The following is a 14,799-nucleotide window of genomic DNA, read 5'->3' as shown; positions in this document are numbered from 1 at the left end:
ACTATTTTCTGGTTGATGGTTTGAGCTATCCATTTTTAAAAATATCACACGTATAGTTCTACTCAGATTATACAAAAGTGTATGTGTAGCCAATGTTGCTACTGAATATAGCTTTAAAGAATATGTAAACCCAAAACTTTGTATTCCTGATATGTGTCTGCTGTAACATGTACTTGTATGAGAAAGTCTCCTGTTCTCTTCATATTGCTCATATTGCTCCTTGGTGTGAAATCCCTGGTGATCCCGCCAGTCCCTCTGCTTTCCTATTAAAAACTGACCACACAAAGCAGGAGAGCACAGCGTGGTCAGTTTTCTAGCTATGCTGGGAACTCAGCCTGCTCTCCTCCAATGATCAGACTTGCCTAGACAAGCAACCCCCCCTTCTGCACAGCCATGCACTGGGAAGACCAGTGTGCTGCTGTTTCTTCTCCCTCAGCTCTCTGAGCTCCTTATGCTGCTCAGAACAAAGGATATGTGATTATAAGAAAGGGGAAAAAAGGTAATTATATATATATATTTTTTTTTAAATACCTAGCGTATACACAGATGTTTTGCCTTTCATTTCTATTTTATACTGTTTACGTTGGTTTACAAGGTGCAGGTTTACATATACTTTTAAGTATATAGGGCTTTATTCAGTAGCGACATTGACATCCAATCAATAACGAAGGATCGTCTCCAGCAGGTGGCAATTCCTGCAGTGGCTTAAAGTGGAACTTTAGGAAACAAAAACGGTGATCAGGCAGAAATTTTAATGAAGAAGAAACCTATGGGGCTGATTTGAAGGCAAATAGACTATGCACTCTGTAAGCGAGGTTGCTCCAGAGCTTAGTAAATGAGCAGAGTCTCTACAGACTTCCATCATCCAATCACATGCAAGCAAAAATGCAGTTTTGTTTTTTTTGTTTAATTTTCCTTGCTTGTGATTGGGTATTCTTTGCAAAGTGAAGCCTTACATTATTTACAAAGCTCTGAAACAACTGCCCTTGCAAAGTGCACAGTCTATTTGCATTTAGTAAATCAACCCCGATGTCTCCTCTTCTGCATTACCTGTCTGCCTGTCCGCACTGTACACTGAGCTATGTATGCGCAGCTCAGTTTACAATTTTCGACAATGCTGAGATGAATGAACTCCCGCGCATGTGTCGGAAGTGACCTCATCTTGGCCTGTCCAATTAAAACAAGCAAAGGTTGGTACCTGGAAAAAAAAAAGCGACCAAAGGTGTCAGTGGCCAACATGGACACCACATCCCTGTAGTGATGGTGAGTATAGTTCTGCTATGTCTGAGTAAAATAAAAACCTATACAGTACATCTCTGCAATACATGCATGGCTGAGCTGAACCCCGCTGTGCTACACACCACACTCTTCCAGTTATCTCTAGGGGAGGTGTTTTGTCCTGCAGGAGAGAACCGAAAGTGTTACTAAACCCACAACAGTAAAATCAGTCTGTATATATGCAGTAAATTATGCTTGTTATACTCACTGTGGAACCTAAGGGGTTAATCCTCTGCATTGTGTGAACTTCCACTGTCCCCAATGCATCTGCTGATAGAACAGAGCCTTGGGGGCACTCTGCACATGCTCAGTTTGGTGTGTATTGCTAGTGAGTTTTTTTTTTTTTTTTTTTTCTGGGAGGGTGCATGTGATCAGCACAGAGCCAATGAGGTCGTGCAGCCTCATAGGACAGTCAGAGGAGAATGAAAACTCCTCCTACAGGCTTTAACCAGACACTGATAGAAGTCACAAGACTGCTATATACTGATGATGCGAAAAGGTAATTTAGCCGTTTATATTTACTAAAATAATTGCATTTCCATGTTCTGTGTACTGTGGGAGACCAGATTCAGTGAATGCAGGCTCCTGGGTTTAGTAACACTTTAAATAGCACTGACAACTCTGCTTGAGATCTCAGTGAAGCACAGACAGTGTTGTTAGCATACTACAGGAAGTAGGGAGCTCACTGGATTTTTGGCAGGTGGGCAGGTATTTTTGCTGTCTTTGGCAGTGTTTTTATAGACAAGACATGGAAAATATGCATGTATTGCAAAGAGGTACAGTGGAACCTTGGATTAGGAGCATAATCCGTTCCAGGAGATTGTTTGTAATCCAAAACACTCGCATAACAAAGCGAGTTTTCCCATAGAAGTCAATGAAAAGGAAGACAATTAGTTCCGCATTGACTTCTATTGCATGCAATACCGCATGTGGCCAGAGGTGGGGGGGGGGGTGCCAGAGAGCCTCGGAAATACTTGGGGACAGCTCGGCTGAACTTGGAAACTCTCGGAAAGGCTCAGAAACACTTGGGAACTGAGTATTTCCAAATGATTCAGAGTATTTCCGAACGGCTCCGAATCCTTCCGAGTGTCACCGGCGCCCCCGCACCTCTGGCCAAATGCGGTACTGCACACCACCATTGGCTTGACTCCTGCTAGTTTTGCGAGACAACACTCGCAAACCAAGTCAGAATTTTTTTTTTTAAAAGTTGCTCGTCTTTCAAAACGCTCGTTAACCGCGTTACTCATAAACCAACGTTCCACTGTATACTGAATATGTTTAAGTTTGACCAGACATACACTTTAGGCTCCAGGTCACTGTTAATTAATGCTGGAGATTCACAGAGGATTTAAAGGGACCTTGGGTGGGGAGGGGAGAACACCGTGAAAGTCCATTGAATTATATGTAAATCAGGAGCAGCTCACAATGAAGTGGGGTGTACCTAGGAAAAGGTATGTAAAAAAAAAAAGCGACTTTTCAATATTATATTTTGTTTACAGCATATTCCAAAAAAAAAAAAAAGTGTTTTGCATCGTCTTATATTTTTTTATGTATATACATGTATTTTTTTTAGGTTTTAAGCTGCATCTTCAGCTCTTGTCTGTAACTTGCAGTGAATGATCGGGAGTACAGGCATGTGCTCTGGTGCCTCTAAGCCATGGGTGCTCAACCTGTGGCCCACCAGCTGTTATGGGAACTACAAGTCCCATGAGGCATTGCAAACCGCTGACAGAAGCACGACTCCCAAAGGCAGAGGCATGATGGGAATTGTAGTTCCAAGACAGCTGAAGGGCCGCGGGTTGCGCACCCATGCTCTAAGCTTATCTCTAACAGAACAGAGGAAATCCGTTTCAAAGACTTGGCGACTAAAACACAAAACATGGGCAGTTATCCTCCAGGAGGACCATTTTTGTTTTTTGAAATGTCTTATTTATCGATCGGTTTGTAAGTTTATTGACATGTCTGATATCCTTTAATTGGCAAAAACTCCTATGGCAGCACAAGTAGCACTTTTTACATTTGCAGATTTGTAAAGCCTCCGTTTTAGAGGTGTTAGTTGTGCTAAATATTTATCACTGGCGTTTACATAGCGCCGAAAATGTATGCACTGTTTTACATACTGCCCTCAAGGAGCTTACAATCTAAGGCCCCTATCTCAGAAACATGCACGCACATACTAGAGACGATTTAGACATAACCCAGTTAACCTACCAGTATGACTTTGGAGAGTGGGGGGGGGGGGGACCATAGTACCTGGAGGAACTATGCAAGAACAGGCAAATTCCATGCAGATAGTGACCCCAGTGCTGCAAAGCAGAAATGCTATCCACTAAGTCGCTGTGCTGTTACTGAAATATTATGAAAAAAAGCTAAAATTTGCATTGTTTATACACAGATCCTCCTCTTCTCGGGTCCCCGCCGGTGCTCTGGGCCCCTCTCCCTCGCCACGTGCCCCCATAGCAAGCGGCTTGCTGTGGGGACACCCGTGCGTGCTCACTCCCGAGCCGGCTCTGTGTCCATAAGACACACAGAGCTCGGCTCGGCCCCCCTCACTGGCTGTGATTGACAGCAGTGGGAGCCAATAGCTCCTGCTGCATCTCGGCCAATCAGGAGGGAGAGACCCGCGAGAGCCTCAGCTCTCATGCACATCGCTGGTTTGGGCTCAGGTAAGTCCACCTAGTTAGGCAGCTACATTTTAGTTTTTGGCTCCACTGTAGTAAGTGGAGTGGTTGTTGATTGTTTGGTCTGACCAGGGTTCCCAAACTGAGAGTTTGATTGCTTCTCCCTGCCTCTGAAAGAAGTTTCCAGAGCATAGGGCTTGGAGATTCAGATGATCAGTTGAATATTTATAATTCCCCTGGCCAATCCCTGGAGTCAGGAAATCAGAAAGTGGCTGGGGGGAGTTGCACACTGAAGGTAGAATGCATGAAGTTAAAAAAAAAAACTTCAGTCTTTACAACCACTTTAAGAAACTCTGAAACAAGTTGTCTTGGTGGGGCGCTGGACCTTGGTCTGTGTAGGCATTCCAACTGAAGTTTGATGCAGTGGTTTAGTCAATGGCAACTCATTGGAATCTGATGGGCCTAGAATAGAGTCCACAGGGGTAGAAGTGATATGATAAAAAGAAGACTTTGCCTGTCTGTGGATGAAAGTCCAGCTTAAATCAGATTTGTCATAGAGATTTAGAAATGGCCAACGCATTTCTGGGTTTAAGGTTCCTCATCAGGGCTTGTGAGAGTTTGATATGGGAAAGTGGTTCGATTATTAAGCCCGTAATTCTAGGGCTTGCTCAAGTGGCCAGCCTAGAAGTTACCAGAACTTTTCAACACAGCCCTGGTGCTCTTTTACCAAGGGGTTTTATTGCCGTCTTTGTCCCTTTTTATGGAGATTTCCCCCCATTTCCTGTGTCAGAAAACGAAGAGAAGAGAAATCTCCTCTGAAACACCAATCTTCTTTAAATTATACAAATCTCAACCGGGGCAAAGACAGCATGAAAAACCTCAATATCCACAACCTGTACGGCACAGCCTCTTTTGCCACCAATGGTGGAAGGGGTGGTCATCTAACAGTGGCACTCCATTAAACATTTTGAACATTAAAGAATATTAAAAAATGTCATTACTGGAACTGGATTGATGAGTAAAAACATTACAAAAGACAGGTCCTCTTTTCCACAGAAGGTGCTGCCTTGTCCATGCAGAAAGAAGCTGTTTTGTAGCCTTGTCAAGTTTCAGCTTTTGATTTTAAAAGCAACCCGTGCCTTCACTGAAGCAAGAGGTGCCTCCAGGATTCAGTGATGTTCCTTATTCTTAGTGGATCGGCTGCAGATGGCGGGCACAAGATGGCCACCTTTTTTTTAAACTGATAAACCTTAACTAGCAGTATATATCATGATCACAGCGGCCATCACTGCCCATGAGATAATGCATTTAAATGAAAGGGATACCTTCAAGAGGGCTGTTTTCAGGATGCATAAGTTTGCATGTTGTCTTTTAACTTGGCACGATGTGCTATTGGGCTGAAATATCGAGACATACACCACTTAGTGGTCAATGTTTAGCTCTACTGGTGCTGATCTGCCCAACAGCAATCGCGCTAATCCTTAAAGACTTCATGTACAGACTGTATTTCCATTTTAGAGTAGTCACTGGTGGCTGAATCACTCATGTTTCCAGTGGCAGTATTTCATCACCATGGCTTTTACATTATATGGCCAAAAGTAGGAAACCCCTCCAAATTCAGTTCTTGTGTTTCCATTAAGGGGAACTGGTAATGCTACAGCATACAAAGACATTTTAGACAATTGTGGGCTTCCAAGATTGTGACAACAGTTTTCAGAAGACCCTTTTCTGTTCCAGCATGACTGTGCACAAAGCCAGCTCCATAAAGACATGGATTGATGGATTTGGTGTGGAGAAACTCCAGTGGCCTTCACAGACTAACCCTACTGAACACCTTTTGGATAAATTAGAGCACAGATTGCAAGCCAAGTCTTTTCATCCAACATTTATTTCTTACAGGTACTTATATAGCACCATCAGTTTACACAGTGCTTTACATATTTATTATACATTACCACTAGTCCCTGCCTTTAAGGAGCTTACAAATCTAAGGTCCCTAGGACCAGCCATTGACAGTTCGAATCTCGGCCGGTTCAGCAGGAACCAGCCAAGATTCGAACTGTGTATGGGCAGGCCAAATGTACCACGTTGATCGATAGATCAACTTGGGTACAACCAGCCTGCTGGATTTTACTTGCGATTATCACTAGCAGCTGCTAGCCTCTAGCAATAATCACTGTCTTCTCCTGGTGGGGACAGCTTCCCTCGCTGGGAGAATACAATGTCTCGGCAGAAGGGATCCCCCTGTCAGTGTCTGTGTTGATGGGGGAATCGTGCAAATTTCTTTCCTGCAACCTGTGGTTGCAGGAAAGAAATTTGCATCATCTCTGGCCTAACTCATACTCATTCTAGGGCCAATTTCGACAGGAGACAAGCATGTCTTTGGAGCGTGGGAGGAAACCCATGCAGGCACAGGGAGAACATGCAGACTCCACGCAGGTTGTTCTGTGGTTGGGGTTTGAACCAGTGACCCCACTGCTGCCAGGCAAAGTGATAACCACTTATGCCCCGTACACACAAGCGGATTTTCCGTCAGAAAAATCTTGGATGGTTTTTCCAACGGAATTCCGCTTAAGCTTGGCTTGCCTACACACGGTCACACAAAAGTTCGCTGACCTTTCGACCGTCAAGAACACGGTGACGTACAACACTACATCGAGCCGAGAAAATGAAGTTCAGTGCTTCCGAGCATATGTTGAATTGTTTCCGAGCATGCGAAGGAATTTTGCGTGTCGGAATTGCTACAGACGATCGGAATTTCTGAACTTTTTCCGACCGAAAAATTGAGAACATGCTCTCAATCTTTTGCTGGCTGGAGTTCGGCCAGCAAAAGTCCAATGGAGCATACACACGGTCGCATTTTCCGACCAAAAGCTCTCATCGGTCTTTTGCTGGCCGAATTTCCGATCGTGTGTACGTGGCATTAGCCATTCTGCTGCCCATAACATTTTTTATTTTTTTTTGGTTGAATAGGCACAAATCTCCACACACACACACACACACACACATACCAAAATCTTGTGGAAAGTCTTCCCATTCGAGTGGAGAAGGATCCTAGCTGCAAAAGTGGGTGAAATATGGTTTTGGAATAGGATGTCTAACAAGCAGATATAGGCTTCAATGAACCTTTGGCCAAACAGTGTATCTCCATCTGCTTCCGCATCTGCCACTGTGGGAGTTGATTTACCAAATCTGAATAGTGCAAAATCTGGTGCAGCTCTGACTAGAAACCAATCGGCTTCCAGGCTTAATTGAACAAGCTGAAGCTGATTGGCTACCATGCATAGCTGTACCAGATTTTGCACACTCTACTTTTGGAAATCAACCCTTATGTCCTCCTCGAACAACCGGACGCCAATTTGTGGTGTATTTAGTAGGTGAACACAGATGTATCTGTGGGTGGACAAAACTCTTAATTCTGATATAGAAATCTCATCGGTGGAGCCATGGATTAAAATAAGAAGGCACCATTTAATTCGGCTTGCCTGCAACCACATGAAACAAGAATGTCCATTCTCCATGGGGTTGGCATTCAAAATATAGTGAGGACCTTGTGATTTTCAGTCAAATTGTTCGATATGCAGTCATTTTTATATTTATATTTATATTCGCTCCTAGCAAGTATAATCCCAACTGATACGCAGCCTTACCATTTTCACCTTCCCCATGCTCTTCTGCCACCCCAATGTCTGAGAAATACCCAGTGCTTTCAAATACGGGGCGAACCTTTGACACCCAACCTGCCTCCCCTCAGTGTAGTAATCTTGGCTGGCTAATTGCCAGGCATGTAGTGGGATGGCACACAGCCTTGTGTTGGCTTTCACTTGCCCAATCAATGGAAATGTACACCGTAATCTTGGTGGAGCATGGGTCAGGTAATTACACATGCCTTATGGTATCTCCTGAGAACCCTTTATTTTATCTAATGTAGAAAAAAAATGTGTTCTGTTTAATGTTCGGTGTGTTTATTCAAAGAATTGTGTGTATACGTTGAGGCCTTCATTTCTTGCACCCAACTGGGTCAGCTATACCTCTCTTCGTCTCCAGCACCGAAAGCCAGTTGCGAGGTCTGTAGGGCAGAAACATCTCTCCAGGCCGTAGTGACCTGTACTCTTACTTCATTATATAAACCCCTTATTCCTTTATATTCGGTCTAAACTGGACGGCAACTGGTTGTTGCTAGGAGCACAACAGGCAGGCTTTTCAGTATAAAAGTGAAGTAACTGTCTTGTCTATAGCAACCAATAAGCATTTCATTCTCAGTGCAGATCAGATAAGGAAAGAGAAGTCATCTGGGTTGCCCTGAGCAGCGCCATTTTCACTTTCATACATGAAGCCAAAACTCAAATTTTATGCATTTTATTAGGGCAAAAATGTTTACAGTACAAAACGTATAATATAGCTGTATAAGGTTTTAACTGAATGACACTAAGAAGGGGGTCTAAAGCGCAAGTTCACCTTTTGGGTGCAGCTCACAATGACTCCCGGAGAGCATTTAGAGAAGTCATCCACCTTGATCACTTTTTAAAATTTAAATTAAAATTCCATTTAAGAAAATGTTTAAAAACTTCAAGGGCAACTCCACTTTTGTGGGGAAAAAAAAAATTGCAAATAAAAAAATAATAATAATATATCGCATACAATTGCAAGTCCTATTGTAATAGAATGTTATTAAAAATGACCTTTCCTTTTCAATCTGCAGCTCTGTAATTTTCTGTAAAATGCAATATGGCATTTCTTGTTAAAAAAAAAAAAAAAAAATGCAATATGGCAACCTGGAGGTGTACTGTACACACAGATGGTGTACAGAACGCCCCCCCCCCCCCCCAGGTTTTTCATTTCCTGCTTATGTGATTGGCTCACTGATTTTCCCAGAAGTCTGCACTAAGATACAAATTCGATTTTGAGCATCTCCTGCAACAAAAATATAATTTCTGGTGAGCTATTCCCAATGGGAAATCACGTCTAAAGGGATGCAGACCCTGCAAGCTCCCTCATTGGAGCCCTGTAGGTGCAGCAGCTGATTGATAATTATAAAGCCACTCCCATACAGATTTACTGAGCACATGGACACAGACAAACGGCTGTTTCTCCAGAATAACACAAGGTAGGAATCTGCAACCAAGTTTGTTAAAAATCCCTTCAATGTACAGAGATCACCCAGAGAGGAATATTTTTTTTTTTCCTCAACAAAAAGTGGAGTTACTCTTTAAATTGGAAATGTATAAAATAAAGCGTAGGTAAGAAAGTCGTATAGAAAGGTAGGATATTCTAGGATGTACATCTCTGAACAACACATTTCTCCATTTTATTTTTGAGATGCAAAGGTGAACTTGCACCTTATTTTTTTTTCACATAATGGCCAATCAATATTAATCTAGTGGTGCGAGTGAAGATGTAACTCTAGCTACGGGGAAAATTATAAACAGAACCTAGTGAAGAGATGACATTTTATTTTTGTACCGTTTTGCAGTTTATATTTCCATATACTGTACCGCATGCTAGTTTATTTTGTATGTGAACAGATTCAATATATATATATATGTATACAGACTTATATCTTTAGCTTCAAAGGAGTTTATTTTGAAATACGGAATTATTTTGTTATATTTGAACAGGTCTGGTTGTAGGATTCCCCTTCTGTAGATCTAGGATCTGACAACCACTGTGCCCTTTTCGTGGTGTCATCACACCAACCAGCAAGGAGACAATTGGGTCAATAGGACACAGGCAGGTCTCCTGAGGGCTACTTTCGTTTTAGACCCTTTCTTTTAGCACGGTCGGTGACAACTAATTTAGTCAAGGCTAACGTGACCTCAATAGTGTTCTGTAGCCAAAACTTTTTAGGATAGAATAAGGAAGGGTTCAAACCCGTTAGGCTTCATGTTCACTACAGGAGCTTTTGGCCTTTTTTTTTTTTTTCAAAGCTCCTAAACTCAACTCCATAAAAAGCCTACACTATATTACCAAAAGTATTGGTTTGCCTGCCTTTACACGCACATGAACTTTAATGGCATGAACTTAGTCCATTGGGGTTCAATATTGAGCTTAGCCAAACACTAGTTCTGTGACCTAATTTGCCGGGTTTTCCTCTCACTTCCTGTTGGGCTACAGGACAGAAAATGAAAGGAAATCTCCGCAATGGGACACAGATGGCGAAAAACGAATCTGGCAAGGGTTATAACCCTCCCTTACTCTATTCCAAAATGGGGAAAAAAAAAAGGTTTGCTTTATAGTTCTACTTTAAAGCGGAACTAAACCCCTCCTATTCTTTTTCGGCCAAGGAAGCTGCCATCTTAGTCACTGTTTGATCTGCAAATGCCATGGTGCTGCACAGGTGATCAGTCACCAAACGCATATGATGGTTTGACAGTTTGTTTGAAAGCACAAACAAATGTGACAGTTAGTCCTCCTGGCATTCTGGAAATGTAACTTCTTTTGAAACCGTTAGGTGATGGGTTTAGTTCTGCTTTCACGAGCTGAGGGCTAGAAATGACTGAACAGCCACCTTCCATGAATGAGTAGGAGTTTTCTTTCCAGGGGAAATGGAATGGCAGTTTATGAATAACATGACCTATTGAATGTCATTTGAGAATGGTCTTTGGACATTGCTTCTTCTCTAGCTTTTCCAACTGCTTCAGATGGGCGGTTGGTGGGATATCAGTTTTTTTCCCTCCATGTATATTTACAGTTTGGTAGTTGATAGTCGAGAGGTGGTAGTTGGGGGGTAAACGGTTACAAGGACTATAGTTGAATTTCAGTGCTTTGTTATCCAAGCGTGGCGCAGTAAGGGCTATATTGGCAATTATCCTTCTGGATTGGTATGTTTACTACTGAAATGTTGTGGGACCTACAAGTGTGGCTACTCACATATGATGGAGCATTACAATGGGGTCTACTTTGGAAAGGAATGCAGTATGCTTTATTTCTCAAAAGGGTTGAACTGTTTTTTATTGCCGTGAGCAACCAGTTGGCTGTTTTTTGGGTTTTTTTTCCTTTTCCAGTTCATTATAGGAGACGGAAAGGGAGCATCTGGTTGCAATGGGCAACGACCCCTTTATTTAAAAAAATTAGGCCTATGGTAACAAGGTGTTATGAGAGCAAGAAGCTCTCTAAAACAGCCTTGGCCTGTGGTTTGTGTTGGGCAATATCTTTGATCTAGCTCCTGCTGGCCTAAAATGTTTTTAATGTGAAAACAGTGCTCCCCCCCTTCTTAGTTTGAACATGGGGCCCCAACTTTTGTAAAACCAAGTTTAACTTCCAGCCCCTCTCATTTAACCATTAAATTCCAGAGCCTTTACCGCCCACCTTTTCTTTGGTGCAAAGGCTCCAGTCTTTGTCTAGAGTCCAAGAAAGTGGGCATTGCCCTCTGGACCACTTGGTTGTGTTTCCCCCCCGATGCCAATGGTTCTTAGTCCTCTGCTGGTCCAAGAGGTCATCACATGTCATGAGGATACTTTTCAAGACTTCTAGTCAATACACTTCGGCACTGTTGTTATTTAAGAAACATTTAAGGCTCAGTCAACTTCACTTTTTAGGCAGTACGGTATGTGATATTAGGAGCATGCCTTATGTGCTATGGCAGCTTGATAAACTAGACCCATCTTCTTACCTCGTTATGGCCACCTTCAAGATATGTAGAAGCACCAAAAAGGTGTAAGATTTTGTGTTCCCAAAGGTTTTGCCAACCCTTCTCCCAAAACATTTCAGGACTCACCTGATTTTGGAGAGTTTGGAACAATTTTCCTTATACTTTGTCATTTTGGATGCTCTATTGCCACAAACTAAAATTTATAGTGAAAGCTGAAAAAAAAGAAGTTGTACGTCATTGACTTGTCACCCTTAAAGTGTTACTAAACCCACCAACAGTAAAATCAGTCGGTATATGCAGTAAAGCATGCTTGTTGTACTCGCTGTGGAACCTAAGGGGTTAATCCCCCGCATTGTTTAAAGAGGCTGTTTGATCCTGTCTTCTCTGATCCTCTCCTCCTTCCAGTGTCCCCAATCTATCTCCTGATAAGACAGTACCTTTTGGAGTCACTCTGCACATGCTCAGTTTGGTGTGTATTGCTAGAGAGTTTTTCTCCTTTTTCTTGGGAGGGTGCATGTGATCAGCATAGGGCCAATCAGCACTATCCTGACAGAGGGACAGGGGTCATGCAGCTTCATAGGACAGTCAGAGGAGAATGAAAACTCCTCCTACAAGCTTTAACCAGAAACTGATAGAAATCACAAGACTGCTATATACTGTTGATGGGAAAAGATATTTAGCAGTTTATATTTACTAAAATAATTGCATTTCCATGTTCTGTGTACTGTGGGAGCCCAGATATAGTGAATGCAGGCTCCTGGGTTTAGTAACACTTGAATTGTATTTTTAGAGCTTTTCTTCCTATCGCGGTTCCAGTATGGTATTCAATCCCTACCCCCTAGTGAACTTCCTCATTGTACTTACTCATCAGTGGACCCCGATTTTACTTATGAAGCCTCTTGTGAGTTTTCTGCACTTTATGGGGAATCCGTGGCGGACACCGAAACAATATTCCACCTCATTTATTGGTGTCTAAAGAACGTCGGGTTCTTCCTTTTGACAACTCCAGTACTGTATTGAGAACAGAAAACCGGGTGCCAATGCCATGAGCAACAAGAAATGTTTTATCTACAGACGCCTTTGATAAATAAGGCCTAAAGTGTACTTTTGTGTGGTGCATGCTACACATCGCATACAAGTCATTGGTGCTCATTTTAGGTTCAAGCCAAAATCTGAAAAGCTCATAAGTCAGCAAAAATCTTTTCAAACCAAAAGTAATGGCGTTTAAGTGAAAACCAAGATATGAATGCTTTGTGATGTATGAATAAGTGAGTATGTTCTTTGTGTTTTCTTATTTTGTGGGGAGGATTTTTTTCCTTTTTGTCTTTTTTTTTTTTTTTGTCATTGACATCACAGGGATCTAGTGCCACATACTCTGCAGGGGTTCCAGTTGAATTACTGTGTAAACTGTGTATGAATTCAGTCCCTGCGGCTTTATGTTCCGTGTAATGCAAGTATTAAATTGTTCACTTTGTATTTATAAAATATTACACTTTCACAATGTTCCGTGCAATTGAATAAATTACCTGGCAGTTTACTGCAATCTGATGTATGAATATTAAACGGCCTGATACAAGGACGATACAAAAAGTGCAGACACTCATCTTTAGAAAAAAGTCTGTGATGTCACCGGTCTCTAGTGAATGAATAGGCTGCATTCTTAGTGATGTCACCGGTCTCTAGTGAATGGATAGGCTGCATTCTCAGTGATGTCACCAGTCTCTAGGGAATGGATAGGCTGCACTCTTAGTGATGTCACTGGTCTCTAGTGAATGGATAGGATGCATTCTCAGTGATGTCACTGGTCTCTAGTGAATGGATAGGCTGCATTCTCAGTGATGTCACCGGTCTCCAGTGAATGAATAGGCTGCGTTCTCAGTGATGTCACTGATTTTTAGTGAATGGATAAGCTGCATTTACAGTGATGTCATCGTTCTCTAATGTATGGATAAACTGCATTCTCAGTGAGGTCATCGGTCTCTGGTGAATAGATAGGCTGCATTTACAGTGATGTCACCATTCTCTAGTGTATGGATAGGCTGCATTCTCAGTGATGTTATCGGTCTCTAGTGAATGGATAGGCTACATTTACAATGATGTCATCGTTCTCTAGTGAATGGATAGGCTGCATTCTCAGTGAGGTCATCGGTCTCTGGTGAATAGATAGGCTGCATTTACAGTGATGTCATCATTCTCTAGTGTATGGATAGGCTGCATTCTCAGTGATCTTATTGGTCTCTAGTGAATGGATAGGCTGCATTCTCAGTGATGTCATTGGTCTCTAGTGAATGGATAGGCTGCATTCTCAGTGATGTCATTGGTCTCTAGTGAATGGATAGGCTGCATTCTCAGTGATGTCATTGGTCTCTAGTGAATGGATAGGCTGCATTCTCAGTGATGTCATCGGTCTCTAGTGAATAGATAGGCTGCATTCCCAGTGATGTCATCGGTCTCTAGTGAATGGACATGCTGCATTCTCGGTGATGTCATCAGTCTCTAGTAGATGTACAAAACCTGTTTGACAACCTACCTTCGTCATACCAGTGATGCAGTCTTCTTTCTTACTCTGTGGTGGTGCTTTCTTCACAAATCCTGATAATTAAGATTGACACAATATGGGCTTCAAAGGGACTGAGTTCACACACAGTCATACATCACTGCTTTATATCACTGTGGAATAATATAATCTTGAACATAGTAGTATCACTTCTCTACCAATACGACTATGATGACTGATAGTAACAGTACTGTTTCCTCTCTCTATATGTCTTTCCAGCAGTGGATAATATTATACATAGACTCATATATGAAGGTCAGTGACTACTGTGGTTGGTCCTGAGGATGTCCCTTTTGTTCTGCAAGAAAGCACACTGAGTAAAGAGTAATCCTCCATGGTTTTGCTGTGACTTTTCTCTGATTGCCGTGTTGGTGTTTTACCAGAAGTTGTCTGCATAGTTTTAGGTTCCCAGGAATATCACCAAACCCTATTTTCATTTGGAGTCAGTCCAGCCAAAAGTAATATTTTTTAGTTCTGAGTTGACTTTGATGGAATGAGTAATGCTCTTAGTAGGTGGGCTTTTTTTGCACTTAAAACGAGTTTTGCAATGTACACATCTATGGAAATGGAAAAACCCATTTGAAGTAGGTCAGCTGCCCATATCAATCAATTCTGAATGGTCCCAGAAGCTCATTAAACTAATGCCATCAGCACAAGTCTAAAGCCTGTTGGCACAAGGTCAAGTTCACACCCATTATAATCAATGGTACCCATTCATACCTCAGCAATATATTGCTTGAAGCTTGAAAAAG

This window comes from Aquarana catesbeiana, linkage group LG13 (assembly GCF_042186555.1).
Source record: "Aquarana catesbeiana isolate 2022-GZ linkage group LG13, ASM4218655v1, whole genome shotgun sequence".
Classification (NCBI taxonomy): domain Eukaryota; kingdom Metazoa; phylum Chordata; class Amphibia; order Anura; family Ranidae; genus Aquarana; species Aquarana catesbeiana.
Note: the sequence above shows the minus strand (reverse complement) of the source record.